This window comes from Thalassophryne amazonica, chromosome 1 (genome assembly GCF_902500255.1).
Source record: "Thalassophryne amazonica chromosome 1, fThaAma1.1, whole genome shotgun sequence".
Classification (NCBI taxonomy): domain Eukaryota; kingdom Metazoa; phylum Chordata; class Actinopteri; order Batrachoidiformes; family Batrachoididae; genus Thalassophryne; species Thalassophryne amazonica.
The window spans coordinates 34166442-34182304 of NC_047103.1; the positions used below are offsets into that span (position 1 = coordinate 34166442).

Below are 15863 nucleotides of genomic sequence, written 5' to 3' on the forward strand. Positions count from 1 at the left end.
GAAACACCCCATAATCTCTCATCAGCCGTTAAACTTTTCACCAAAAACCAGCTTAATTTCTCGAATAGTGTCCACTCAGATATTCCTCACAGGTCCAGAAAAAATATAGCAACGCGCGCCGTCTCGAGCAGCGTGTGAAACAAAGGAATTCAGCCGAGAGGGCGGGACCACTTTTCACTCAAGGCCTGCCCAGAGGGAAATGACGTCACCGACACGTGTGAAAAAACTCACGCATGCGCACGAGGGTTCAAGCATGATTGGTGTAATCGCACATCATTCAAATCCATATAGTTAAAAAAAAATAAATAAAAGGGTCGGTTTCTTATCTAATAGACCTTGTATTTGTTAAAATAAATGCCACATTTCAGTTTCACCATGAATATTCAAAATTGGTTTAATTCATTCAGTGTCAAATTTAGTCACCTACTAGTCAGTGACTAATGGTATCCGATAAGTCGACTAATGATTTTCATTAGTCGTCCCAACCCTAATTTACATGGCATGGACAATGGATATGAAAACTTAAACTACATCGCCTGTATTACCAAGTAAAGTTACATTGCGCTGTGTGCAGTTCGACGCCCGATGGAAGATGGGCGCCCCATATGTAAATGCACCCCAACAACTCTCTCATATTCACCTCCAGCTCCTGTGACGCCACTGTCACACAAACAAGAACACAACAGAAGCTGATTTGCAGAACTGTTTGTATATCAGGGACTCTCAGGATTGCAAATATAAATATAAAAATTGTTTTCTGAAGATTTGGATTTGCAGCAAACTGTGGCGTGTTGTACGAAATGCATGTAATGTCCACAAAGATCAAATCAATGTGCTGAAAGTTTTGCTCAGTATGATGCACGAAAACACTTCAGCATGTGGGACGACATCTAGAAAATAAGCCTGCCAACAGTGTAGAACACTTCTCATTTTTCTGCAATATATTCTCATTTGTGTTTAAACATGGCTGAGTACATCTTCAAAATGATTTCACTTTCCCCCATCCTGAGGAGAAATATCCAAGAGACGCAACTCTAAAAACCTCTTTTTGCTGTATTAATCCCATGATTGTTTAAATGAAATAGTGGTATTTTTTTCGCTCTGTGCTAAACAGGGATCAGATCTCCGTGACCGTGACTAATTGTCTGCTGCACTTTTTGTGTGTGTTGGCGTGCGCCTCATTTTTCAGGATCTCTTTGCCAATTTGGAAAACTAATTGCTTAGATTCTGACTGGGCAAGCAGCTAAATATAATGCAATTTAAAGCTTCATCTTTTATGCCCATAAATCCCTCTGCAAATCAAACTGTGTTCAACACCTGCTCATTAAAATGCATTAGGGCAGCTTTGTGAGCACAAGAGGATAGGTGTTTTTTTTTTTTTTAATTCAAAGTTCTACTTGGCTGGACAGGGATCCAAGGGCCAAACACACCATGGCAATCCACACACACACACACACACACACACACACACACACACACACACACACACACACACACACACACACACACACACACACACACACACAGTTTCTCTTCATCCAGCAAGCTGCTCGTTAAAGTTACTTGCAAATATCGAAGCGCCAACCTTTAGTGTTGAAAAATGAAGCCAATGTGGAAGTGCCAAATGTTGCAGTTCCTATGGCTTTATGCAAAAAAAAAAAAAAAAAAAAAAGCTTTAGGTCTTGATAGCTACTTTTGCCATTCATGATAAATGTACAGGGGGTGTACTTTTTTATATATAACGTTAAACTATTTTAAGCCATAAAGCTCTGAATAATCAGGTCTTTGGTCTCAATTTGAGTGATAGATATTGTCCAGCTGCTAACAGGTAGCAGTCCAGTAGCTCCTTTGTGAGCATGTTAAAACACATATGTGATAATATGGCTATGTGTGGTTAATTGTACCATTGGAAGTCTGTGCACCAGTATTTCCATCAATTGATATTTTAGTATTATTTATTTGTATATTAGCACTGCTAGCACTAATTAGCAGGTATAGTTAGCTCCAGTGCCACTCCATGGCTACTGAGGCAATATTCTGGTCATCATTTTTAACACCTGCATCCAAGCTACCTCTTATGAAAACCACTGCCCAGTCTGCAAAAAGGTATATTTATCAAACACCCAAATGAAATTTAGCCTTCGAACTTTAGCTTCTATGAGATGGGAGGGTTGTGCTGCATTCAGTCCACGCAGTTCATACCAGTCCTCTCCTTGACCCATTTACAGGATGGCCATAGGTTAGGCACAATTAGGCACCGCCAAAATTATGACATTTGCAACTGGTGTATTTGACCTTCAAAAAGCGAACAGGTGGCACCACAGCGTGTTTGTCCAGTATGGAAATAACCCAAGATGAAATGAGGTGCTTGTGGTGATACGTGCACTTTCCCCCCCTCCTGACTCTTTAGCTTCACATCTCTTTGCTTGCCTCCAGCCTGATTTCACCTAAATCCTCCCCCTTTGGTTTTTCTCCCCTCGATCAATCCTGCTGTCAATCTACGACCGCCTCTTTCTCCACCTCCTCCATCTCTCTCTCACCCCCAACTCTGTCTACTGCTCCTTCCCATGAGTTTGTAGATTGCTGGATTATGGTGGAACCAGAGGAGGCTGTCCACAGTGATTGTAAAGAGGGGGACAATTGGTCCTTTAGCCTGATTGGGTCCACAGAAGGGCAACACAAAGAGATGAGAGTGTGCAGACAGCTATGAGAAAGTGAGAGAGGCAGAAAGCAGCAGTGGCAGGGAGGAGGCATGTACATTATAAATGGAGACAGAGAGGCAGAGGGGAAACTTTACAAAGAGGACAGTGAGCGAGAGCGCAGACTCAAGGTGACTTTTAGGAAACTGATGCACTGCAGGCAGCAGCTTTCACAACTTTAACAAGGGAAATTTTACTAAGTGTGCAGGGAAAAGAGGAACAAAGAGATAAGTGTGGAAGAAAAGCAGCATTTTTCACAGGAGGAGGACACACAACGAGAGAGGGAGAGAGAGAGAGAGAGAAAAAGGTAAGGCACTGAATAAAAATAATCGACTTTCACTAGCATTCAGTCACTGTGCCAATGAGAAATGCCAATAATACTTTGAAGGCGTAAACAGGGAATGACACGGATGATTTGAGCATGACAAGGGATTTGTCAAGTTCTGCAATAAGTCATGGATCAGCTGTGTCACCAATATCAATAGTTCTTTGTTAATTGTAAAGCAATGTGGAGATATACTGTGCATTTTCCACATTTTGTTATGCTACAGCCTTATTCCAAAATGGAGTAAATTCATTTTTTCCCCTCAAAATTCTATTCACAACACCCCATAATGACAACATGATTTTTTTTTTTTTTTTTTTTTTTACAAATTTATATTCATACCCTTTGCTCAATACTTTGTTGATGCACCTTTGGCAGCAATTACAGCCTCAATTCTTCTTGAATATAATGCCACAAACCTGGTGCACCTATCTTTGGGCAGTTTTGCCCATTCCTCTTTGTAGCACTTTTCAAGCTCCATCAGGTTGGATGGGGAGCGTCAGTGCACAGCCATTTTCAGATCTCTCCAGAGATGTTCATTCAGATTCAGGTCTGGGCTCTGGCTGGACCACTCAAGGAGATTCACAGAGTTGTCCTGAAGCCACTCCTTTGATATCTTGGCTGTGTGCTGAGGATCATTGTCCTGCTGAAAGATGAACTGTCGCCCCAGTCTGAGGTCAGGAGTGCTCTGGAGCAGGTTTTCATCCAGGATGTCTCTGTACATTGCTGCATTCATCTTTCACTCACATCTGACTAGTCTCCCAGTTCCTGCTGCTGAAAAACATCCTCACAGCATGATGCTGCCACCACCATGCTTCACTGTAGGGATGGTGCCTGGTTCCCTCCAAACATGACACCTGGCATTCACGCAAAGAGTTCAATATTTGTCTCATCAGACCAGAGAATTTTGTTTCTTATGGTCTGAGAGTCCTTCAGGTGCCTTTTGGCAAACTCCAGATGGGCTGCCATCTGCCTTTTACTGAGGAGTGGCTTCTATTGTATCTGGCCACTCCATAATACAGGCCTGATTGGTGGATTGCTCCAGAGATGGTTGTCTAACTGGTAGGTTCTCCTCTCTCCACAGTGGAATGCTGGAGCTCTGACAGAGTGACTTATCAGGTTCTTGGTCACCTCCCAGACTAAGACCTTTCTCCTCCAGTCACTCAGTTTAGATGGGCAATCAGCTCTAGGAGGACTCCTGGTGGATCTACATTTCTTCCATTTACAGTTGATGGAGGCCACTGTGCTCATTGGGACCTTCAAAGTGCAGAAATGTTTCTGTACCCTTCCCCAGATTTGTGCCTCGACACAGTCCTGTCTTGGAGGTCTACAGACAATTCCTTTGACTTCATGCTTGGTTTGTGCTCTTACGAACAGTCAACTGTGGGACCTTATATGTAGACAGGTGTGTGCCTTTCCAAATCATGTCCAATCAACTGAATTTACCTTAGGCTGGACTCCAGTTAATCTATGGAAACATCTCAAGGATGATCAGTGGAAACAGAATGCACCCAAGCTCGATTTTGAGCTTTATGGGAAAGGATGTGAATACGAATGTACATGTGATTTCTTTTTTTCTCATGAATTTGCAAAAAATCTAAGAAAGCCTTTTCACATTGTCATTATGGGGTACTGTATGTAGAATTTGGGGGAAACAAATTAATTTCATCCATTTTGGAATAAGACTGTAACTTAAAATTTAGAAAGAAAGTGAAGCACTGAATATTTCTGGATAAACTCTATAACATGTAACATGAGTGCAGGTATTAAAACATTTCCAGCATATTGCCTTAGTAATCACTGCACCTAATGGACCAAATGTCGCCAAAATTTAATTGGAGCACATAGTTCTTTGATGGTCTACGAGTACAATTAATCACATAACATGCCCTGTTATGTCAGATAGTTGCTGAAATGCTGAGGAAGAACAAAAGTTGACTCGGCCGTGTCCACAGCAGCCAGTAGCCAATGCTATGGAGACCATGACTCTGACACAGCTGTCCTTCAATGGAACCACACCCACCCTAATTACTCAGAACTTTTGACCTTAAAATAGCCTAAACTGATGAGTCATACATAAATTCACCCCTTTACATTTGTCATGAATGGAGAAACTAGATATACATACCAAAAAACTGTTTTTGTGTCGGGTGGTGAATATATTTTTTCTGGTATAAAGTTGGATATTTCAACATGGGGGTCCATGGGGAGTAACTCACTTTTGGATCCAGCCTCAAGTGGTCATTCAACTAGCTGCAAGATTTGCCTTTTCCATGTTGGCATCATTTTTCATCACCGGAGGTTACAGCTTGGTCAAAAACAAATGGGACAGTCCTGCTTCTGCTGCTGTGGGAAATTTGGGTATATTTAGGGAAAAAAAAATGTTTGCTAAAGCTTGGGGCTCCAATTCTCAGCACGCCTGTACTATCGCCACTTCAAACAAGTCAGACAGGAAGAGCCGAAAGACTATTTGCTTTTTACAGACCCCCAAGTAAGGTCCTGGTCTCTAAAGATGGGGATTGATTAATTTTTCCCCACCTGTCAAACACACGATGCAACTTTTCCTGTGAGATAGTAGATGGGCATCTTGTCATTATCAGTGACAGCAAGAAGCGATGAAGGTACCTGTGAAAGATGAGCGCAATATGCAGGCCTCCATATTAACGAGGTTTCAGGTTTCTCTCCGGCTTGGCGAGGTTCACACGCACTTCAACATCCAACACAGACAGAAGAGGTCGCACGGGGAGGAGGGTTCTCCAACAGCAGCCATGTGGCGGATAAATACGCCCAACTCTGCTGTGGTTTCCCAAAAATCAAAAGTGATTACAATTTCCAGTACTCATCTGAGTCCGTCCTTGAGATGCCACTTCTTAATTTGCCACCAAGTGACATTGATTGCAAACTTTTCCCGATGACGCTTATGCGTGATGACATCATTTGCATGCACCAGTGCCTGGGATGAATGCCAGTTTGTGCGATTTAATTCCTACATAAATGACAAGGCTTCTTTTTATGGGCTCCATCGAGCGAAGAATGAACTAAATGTGCATGAAGGAGGGGTGGCAGTGAGTGGCCACACGGCCATGTTACCAGAAAGGAAAAAAGAATGTAAGAGTACTTCAGTTTTTTTTTTTTTTGCAATTTTCTATCTTTCTCTCCCGTTAATGGATTTCTAACCTTCACGAAGGAGGTTTCACCTCACCTTGGTTATCAGTTTGTTTGTTCACAAGATTATTCTGGAAGTTATGTACCAATTTTCATGAAGCCTTGATGGAAATATTGACTTTTTTATATATAAAAAGGAAGGATGTATTACACTTTAGTGAAAACCCTTATCAGTCAAGCAGCAGTGGCCACTAGACTGAGGCCTTTAAGATGAAATAAACTGACAAACTTCAACCACACTGGTTAATTTCCACATGCATGTGATCAGATTATTCCCTGCAACATGTTCAGACTGAAGACATGTTTTTCGTATATTGCATTAGTCACATGTACTTTTTAAACCCAGTGTGCTATATTTGGCTGGAAAATCAGATTTTTGCTTTGGGTATTATCTCACTGGGCTGTGATAGGTTGCTAACAGCATTTGTGAGGGAATTCCTGGAATTTTGCGCAACATTTACCATCCCATTGCTTGAGTCGCAGGGCAGTGCCTGCGTATCACTTGATTTTGAACAGACCAAAAAATTTTCACAACAAACTTGTGTTGTTCTCCTTCATTCATTCATTTTTATGAGGGCCGCAGCGGAAGTAAGCTTAATGCTGCCATGCCAGTGATGACCCCCATGCACACAAGGACAGCCCTCCAGCTTCATTCATTAATTTATTTATTTTTAATCAGACTGCTTCCAGAGCATCAAGGAGGCCACATGCGCATCCACTGGCCCGTGTTCAGCCAGTGGAGGATTGTGTGGTCATTTGTGGGAGGAGTGGACAGTTGAACCAGCAGGGATAATAACATTGACGTAGAGCAGCTCCTGGACATCATTCTGCAAGTCTGTGAATGGATTTCCACACTTTTGTTTTAATTTATATATATTATTAATTGTACTTTATTTTAGTGCTCTGCAAACTTTCCTTTGATTTTCCTATTAATGTACATTTCCTTCTCATTTTATAATTGACAAGGAAATTTTGTACTGGAACACTCTTTAAAGGAAAGTCTGACATTTTGCAATCTAATTATGTAGGCAGTCAATGGGAGCAATAATGAGCCTTGCCGGCATGCAAATTCTGAGTTGCACGGAGTGTGTAACAGATAGCTTGGACCACAGAAACCTCAACAGGTTTATATGTACAGATTGTACAGGGGTGAGTTTGGGTTAAGAAAGAACCCATTCAATTTTGTCAGGGCTCCAGATCCTGAACTTCTTAGGAATGTTTCCACTTTCAATGTTATGGAATACAACATTTTACAGCAGTATGTTGTAAAGATAGCACTCTCATGGAGTGTTGCTTGAGTTTGTGGCATCCCCATCATCTGATCTGATGGAATATACGTACGATTTCAGAATATAAATAGTGAGCACTGGGAAATCCAGCTGATAGCAATGCAGGAGTTGAAAAGGTCATTTCAGAGTATAGATTTACTCTGTTGCACAAGAACAACACAACTATCTCTTTTTGCAGTGCACATAAAAAAAAAGACCAATGGATCACTCAACAAAATAGACCGAAGCTCAGTCAACAGGCAGATAGGAAATGGAGGGAGGGAAGAGTAATTAAAAACACCTTACAGTAAATGAACCGCAGGACCGGAGAATCTGGACACGGTGCGGCAGCGACAAGGGCAGCAGGAGCACAGTACAAAGCTACATGAGCCACAGCCCCGGGTTGTCACTACAATTAGAGAGCATGGTTCAAAGAGCTTCCACCCCATGCCAGCTTCTCTGTCCTGGGGGAGGGGGCGGGTTGTCAGGGTGAGGACGAATAGAGGATAACACACACACACAAACGTGTGTTGTGCCCACAGAGAACTTGTGTTTATACCCTCCACAAACAACTGTGTGATCTTGAGAGAGTTTTGCCAGAATCTACTCCTTCTTAAGCCGGAATCTGCCTTTGAAGGCAGCTGAGGAAACGAGGCCCGAGCTGCAGGCGGCAGCGTATCCAAACTTTGCTTTGGAAACCAGAGGACCTGGTCAATTTATTTCATCTGTAGGACTCTATTATTTGGGTTGGCTGCTTATTAGAACAGAGTACAGCAGAGTCTTGATTGTGTTATGTGTAAATAAGCAAATTGAGGTTCAGAAAGCTGCGCTTTGTTGAGGAATGCAGCTGGTTATGCTCAGGAATTAGATTCAGCGGCTGCATTGAAGAAAACCCTCCACATTTTGCACTCGCTCGCCTTATTGTTAGACATTTTTATCATGCATGGTTTCTGAGTCAAAAAAGAAAAGACTCTAAAGAGTATCTCTGCAACCCTCGTCTTGCTTGGATATATGAATTGCCTTTACCGTGGTGTCAGTTTCCACCATGGAAAATCAATTGTGGTTAACAAATTGGCTGTGACGCTTCACCCGCCAGGGTGGGTGGAACCTATTTTTCATGGGTCCACCCATTTTTAAAGGACCTTTTTCCACAGTGTGGGAGGCCATTTAGTGCTAAAACGAGTGGAGGATAGAGACACGGCTACTGTGAAATTAACCCTTAATAATGCTCTACATAGCACTTAAACAGGGCAAACCCATGCTAATGTACCACACGCAATCTTGACCCTTTGTAACCTCCATTCAGTGAATGGGAATTTGATGGGAAAAAAGGTAATCTGGGGCTTAAGTGGATAAAGCCTGAGAAACGTATATTAGTTGTATTATTTGCCACTTATTCAGTGAGAGAATGGAATAATTTACTATTTCTCAACATCAGTGCTATTATTTCCAAGTTGTTCTATCAACACCTGAATAATACATTTTAATGAGACAATGGCAGATGACAGTCTGGTTAAATTCTATTTAATTTAGGTTTGGGCCAAAAGTCATCCATGTTGTATTAATAATGGCAGTATATGGCAATAAAGTATAATAAAGACAATGGCAAATGACAATCTGATTGATTTAATTCAATTTAATCCAGATTAGGGCCAAAACGATGATGAATTAATAAAGTATCTATCTATCCCTTTGTGCTCCAATTATGTGCCAAAAAATACAGTTTGAGGAGTCTCAAGTCCACTTGCCCTATGCTCTCCAGACCATGCACTATACATCTATCTTAAGCCCACGAAGTTTGCCCATAAAAATACCCATAAAGCATTAGATAGATAGATAGATAGATAGATAGATAGATAGATAGATAGATAGATAGATAGATAGATAGATAGATAGATAGATAGATAGATAGATAGATAGATAGATAGATAGATAGATAGATAGATAGATAGATAGATAGATAGATAGATAGATAGATAGATAGATAGATAGATAGATAGATAGATAGATAGATAGATAGATAGATAGATAGATAGATAGATAGATAGATAAGTCACGAAAAGTGTTTTGTTTTTTTTATTTGGTTCCTGGTGGAGAAGGGAAGATGAAGTGAGTGGATGACAACAATTATCAGAAGAAACCTGAAGCAAACCAGAATAAATGGGGTGGCCATCTGCTCTGGTCATACTAACAAAATGGAATAAAGTCCAGAGTCTCTTACCACATAAACATTCAACTACAGAGGAGTTGAGCTAAGAATGGAGATTATAGCATTAAATCAGAGGTGTGACATCTGTAAGTTCATTGTAATGTGGTTCAAATCACATGGTTAGGAGTTAACCTTTGGTCAGGTATGTCCATGAAGTCGCTTCAAGACAGAGCAGAAGCGATGTCAGGCTGACCATATTATGTTGGCATGTCTCAAACCTCATTCTGGTTCAATGGGCATCACACTGAGCAAACAGTAGATCTGATATTGAGTTCTGTAAAGTGTCACAGAGGTTTAAAATAACCTATTTCAACAATAATATGTGCTTATTGCATATTGTATTTCAGTGTAAATGTTGGTTGAACACATTCATTAATTCATTTTCTGCCGCTTATCTGGGCTGTGGTGACAGTAGACCAGGCAGCTCATCCCCCACTTCCTGATCCGTAACTATTCCTGGGAGATCGTGAGGCGTTCCCAAGTCATCTGGGAAATACAATTCCTCCAGAATGTCCTCTGTCTTCCCAGGGCCTCTAGTGCAGCAAAAAACTGAAACAATACTACAGATGGTGACACAAGCACCAAATCCAGCACAAATTCTCCTTAGACATTGCTCTTTTGAAAAAACCAATGGGCCACTTGAATTTTCAATAGGCGGCCATGTTTTGGTCAATTGAATTGCATAGGGGTCAAAATATAAAAATGCTCCAGTCATGTTGAAAATTATACCACATTATTTGTCTGATTGTAAAGATTCCAAAAAGGTATAGTTTGGACTATCTATGACTGAATTCTATAGAGTTATGGGGTAAAAACAACAAGAATGGTGACAAAGTTCAGTTTCAGTTTGTACAGGGATCAAAAGTTAGAGTTGCTGTAATTTTGGTCAAAGGTGATGCAAATTATTGGTTGAGTTAATAGGGTTTCAAAAAGGAATAGTTTGCACCATGTATCATGCTTAGGTATCACGTTACGGGGTAACATATGTCACGTCACAGAATTCAATGGACATCAACATTATTTGACCTTTACTTTAGAGACCAAGCATTCAACACAGTCAAAACTATTCCATTTATTAATCCACGTAGCTCAATCAACAATTTGCACCATTTTTTCTCAAAAGAGTGATATCTAAGGTGTACTTTTGCCATATTTGGTGCTTGTATCACCATTTGAAGGATTCCTCTGTAAATATTCTGTTATCTGCTGCACTACTCCTTCCACTTGGACATAAAAGATCTTTCTACTACCGAGGGCCATCCTCACCAGATGCCCAAACCACCTCAGCCGGCTCCTTTCGATGAAAAGAAGCAGTGGCTGTATGCCAAGTCCCTCCCTGATATTCAAACCTCTCACTCTGTACCTGAGTGCAAACCCAGACACCCAAACAAATTCACAAATTTTTGTCTTGGTCAGAGTGAAGTAGGTCATGCATCATAACCTGGTCTTCAATTTCCAAATCCAGCAGCATCACCTGGGGTACCCCACCTTATTCCCAGACCAGATGGCACATATTAAGGTGAAGGGCCAGATTAAGTGTAAAAACCTCGACTGATCCGATAAAATGTAATTTATCCATCTTGCCTGGAACAGGGATGAAACAGCCCTTTACTTGCTGGAGCTAGGCCTGAGAAGGTAGTTCCCTAGAGATAGATGGACTCCCCTCCATGGGGTCCAGCCAGGCTGAGCCAAATGTAGTTGAATCGAGTCACTACCAACTGTGTGAGCCACTACGGGTGATGAGAGTGGGTGGGTGTGAAGGAAAATGGGTGGCAGTTTGCAGCGGGAACTTTGGCGTGTTGATTCCTGGCTACAGAATCAAAATAAAACTCAGGATTTGGCATGTTGGATACTAAATTCGGTAACTCTGTGGCATACCTGGAGCATTTTTAATCGTTAGAAACTAATTTACCAGAGCACTCCACCTCTAGCATGAGTAATTGAGATTGTGTATTCTACAGTTGGACCTCATTTGGTGTCTGTTTTCCTCCATTGGATGGAAAAACATTCTTCATGTAGCAGCAGTCAGATATAGTGTTGTCGTCAGATTGCAGTTAATGGAGCAGCAGGTGGACTTGGAGTAAGCCGATACGACAATATGGCCCATCATTTTGTCACACCAGCTGCGCCCCATGACAGCCACTGCCTCATCAGCTGTCACTCAATCTCGTCCTCGCTCTCACCAAATATCTCCTCTCAGGGTTGGTGCGCTTTTCAAAACAAACACATCTATCACTTTCAATTTTTGATTTTAAATTCTACAGAACTTGAAAAATGTGTTATTTTCATTTGAATGCAAAGGTATCGACTCTGTGGGAAAATATCTCTTCCTCTGAAGTCTGGCGAAGCTTTTTTCGTTGCCCCCCCCCCACCCCTATATGATTCGCCACCCACAGTGCAGCAAACACCAGCTGCCTTTTCTTTAAACAAGTGGAATACTTCAACAGCAAGAGAAAGATGGCTCAAGTGTTTCGCTTACACAAATGTGTAGCATGTCACCTCATTAGGCACGACGAAAACAGAGCAAAATGCCCAGGCGCCAGCTTTAACCTCTAAAAAGGGGGAGGAGCTGAGAGGGAAGGTCAAGGAGGGATCGGGAGCTAATTTTACTTCATAATGGCAACGGGACAGCTTGAATGGGCAGAATAGAGAAGCGCAATGGGGTCAAGTGTCATACATCCTGCCAAGTGGTCCTCGACGGATTTTCTCTGGAGGGGGCACAGGCATCCATACGCCCGTTCAGGGCAGCCTCGCGCTGACAATCCAGCCACGCCCCCACTACCCCCACCTCTCTGCCTTTTGTGCCTCTTCAACAATGATTAACTGAGTTTGGCGATCCAGAGAGAGTCTGCGGCTGCACAATGCGCTCTCTTACAAAACATAATGGAGTCAAAGCATGAGTCAAACAGTCTGCTCTTTCTTCCGCTGGTCTTTCTTCTTTCCCCTTTTTGGCCCCAAACTTTCCGTCACCCTCATTGCTAACAGCTTCTTTGCATTTCTCTTCCCTACCATTTTTCCTTTTGGCCACAAATCCTATTTTCTCCAGAGTTTGTTAATGCATGAAGAGCATGCACCCAATGCATAAAAAAACACGATGCGGATAGACAGCAAGCCGCGTAGGTGCTATATGCTCCATGTGAAAGAATCGATTAGGTAAGAAAAATCAATGCGCAACCTTAAACAAACAAGCATTCAACAAAAAGAAATTCACAGTACTGACCTCACTGATCTTTCCTATTCCGATTCCTATGATGTTCATATCAAAAAGAGACCGATGCGGAGACGTGGTAGTGTTTAAAGGCATAAAATTCAACAGAGGCAATACCCCAGAGGCCTTCAAAACATGGAATAAGAGAAAAAAATAAATAAATCAGAGTCCACAGTAATGAACAGTGTGCAGCACTGAAGAGAGCTCATAGAACACGGTGGGAGCAAACATATTGAACATCTCAACAAGCTGCTGTGAAGGAACTCACTTCTCCTGTCACGTCCTCATGACAGGAACACAAACACCAGCATGATTACACTTAATTTTTTTAGCAGATGTGCTGTAAATTGCTGCATTGTCCAACATTGGAGAGATAGCAGAGAACGGTGGCATGATATTATAAATATTCAACCCTCCTCCTTCCTTTTCTTTTTGTTTTAGAAAGAGGCATGTTGTCCTCCTTCCCACCTCCTCTATCTTGCCCCCCACATTGTAAGCCCAAACAAGCTGTCAGAACTATAAAAAAAAAAAAAAAAAAATGCCACTGATTACCTCAATGTTTAAATTTATGGACTCAAAATAAGAAGTTCATAGCAGACAAGTGAAATGTACTTTAATTTGAGTCACATCAAATGAAATAAGCACAATAAGCATAATTTAACATAAAAAACTGAATCACATTGCACTGACACGAGGAAGCACACAATGGCTGGAAGAGCTGTGTTCAGGGTTTTTTTTTAACATAATTTCCATCCAATAAATGTATGTAGACCTAACACACACAAAGTTCATCCATGCAGTATCCATCCATCATATATACACATCATATATATATATATATATATATATATATATATATATATATATATATATATATATATATATATATACACACACACACACACACAAGATTAATCAAAAGCAGTTGGACAAACCTTCAAACTTAGTGGGAATGTTCATTATATAAGAGATGATTACATTTTGGAGTAGTTTGGTCAAAAGTCAAGGAAAACATGCTACAAAAAACACTTTATATTTCAGCAACTAAGAAGCCTAGATGGATTATCTACAGCATATATTGATCAGTGAAATATTTGTGATTGATTGGTATTAATGACTTAAGAATGAAGTTACAAGGATGTCTTAGTCAAAAACACCATGATAGACATACAGTAGTGTTCAGAATAATAGTAGTGCTATGTGACTAAAAAGATTAATCCAGGTTTTGAGTATATTTCTTATTGCTACATGGGAAACAAGGTACCAGTAGATTCAGTAGATTCTCACAAATCCAACAAGAACAAGAATTCCTGATATGCACACTCTTAAGGCTATGAAATTGGGTTATTAGTAAAAAAAAGTAGAAAAGGGGGTGTTCACAATAATAGTAGTGTGGCATTCAGTCAGTGAGTTCATCAATTTTGTGGAACAAACAGGTGTGAATCAGGTGTCCCCTATTTAAGGATGAAGCCAGCACCTGTTGAACATGCTTTTCTCTTTGAAAGCCTGAGGAAAATGTGACATTCAAGACATTGTTCAGAAGAACAGCGTAGTTTGATTAAAAACTTGATTGGAGAGGGGAAAACTTATACGAGGTCTATTAGAAAAGTATCCGACCTTATTATTTTTTTCAAAAACCATATGGATTTGAATCACGTGTAATTACATCAGACATGCTTGAACACTCGTGGGCATGCGAGAGTTTTTTCACGCCTGTCGGTTATGTCATTCGCCTGTGGGCAGTCTTTGAGTGAGGAGTCACCCACCCTCTCGTCATTTTTTTATTGTTTAGGAATGGCTCAGAGATTGTTGCTTTGTTTGATCAAAATTTTTTCAAAAGCTGTAAGGCACAACTGAGTGGACACCATTCGATAAATTCAGCTGGTTTTCTGTAAAAATTTTAACGGCTGATGAGAGATTTTGGTCTGGTAGTGTCGCCGTAAGGACGGCCCATGGCGCCTGACGGCGATCTGCGCTTTGAGGCGGCAGCGTCTCGCCGTTTCAAGTTGAAAACTTCCACATTTCAGGCTCTGTTGACCCAGTAAGTCGTCAGAGAACAGAGAACTTTCAGAAGAAGTCGGCATGAGGAGTTTATTCGGACATTCCATTGTTAACGGACATTTTGTAATGAAAGAACGTGCGGGCAGAGTCGCATGTCAGGCTGGACCCGACCGCGGGGGGTCGCGACAGGAAAAACACCTCCGTTGGGAACCTTAACGGACAAGTTGGAACATGCCCAAGCTGTTAAACAATTTCTCAGTTACTCACTTGTTGAAAGCCATCAAAAGCCGCCTGAATTTTACAAATGGTTTTCAACACGGAGGTGTTTTTCCTGTCGCGGCACACACAGATTCGCCAAGTCGTCATGGAAACGACTCAGCGAATTTGCGCGCACGTCTTTCATTACAAAATGTCCTTAAACAGTGGAATGTCCGCATAAAGTCCTCATGCCGGCCTCTTCTGAATCTTCTCTGTTCTCTCACGACGTCCTGGGTGAATTAAGCCTTAAATTAGGATGTTTTCAGGTTGAAACAGGCCGACAGAGGTGCCTGGAAGCGCTGCGCGACGTCCCGCTCCGTGGGAAGTCCTTACAGCAACAGAAACACCCCATAATCTCTCATCAGCCATTAAACTTTTCAACGAAAACCAGCTAAATTTCTCGAGTAGTGTCCACTCGGATATTCCTCACAGGTCCAGAACAAATTTTGATAAAGCAACGCGTGCCGTCTCGAGCAGCGTGTGAAACAAAGGAATTCAGCCGAGAGGGCTGGACCACATCTCACTCAAGGCCTGCCCACAGGGAAATGACATCACCAACACGCGTGAAAAAACTCACACATGCGCACGAGGGTTCAAGCATGATTGGATGATTGGTGTAATCGCACGTCATTCAAATCCATATAGTTAAAAAAAAAATAAAAGTGTCGGTTTCTTATCTAATACACCTCGTACGAAGGTGCAAAATATTATAGGCTGTTCATCTACAGTG

At 41.4% G+C, this 15863-nt stretch overlaps 1 protein-coding gene across 2 annotated transcripts in view; it reads left to right on the top strand.

The window, feature by feature from the left end:
- LOC117507890 (cadherin-20-like) overlaps positions 1 to 15863 on the top strand; it is a 298581-nt gene that overhangs the window by 180231 nt on the left and 102487 nt on the right. Inside the window, exon 1 of one of the 2 annotated variants that reach the window (XM_034167663.1) lies at positions 2597 to 3006. The exons of the other annotated variant lie outside the window; for it this stretch is intronic. The gene's annotated coding sequence lies outside the window, so the exon portion shown is untranslated. Of the gene's footprint in view, positions 1 to 2596; positions 3007 to 15863 lie in introns of those variants that run through there. 2 annotated transcript variants of the gene reach the window in all.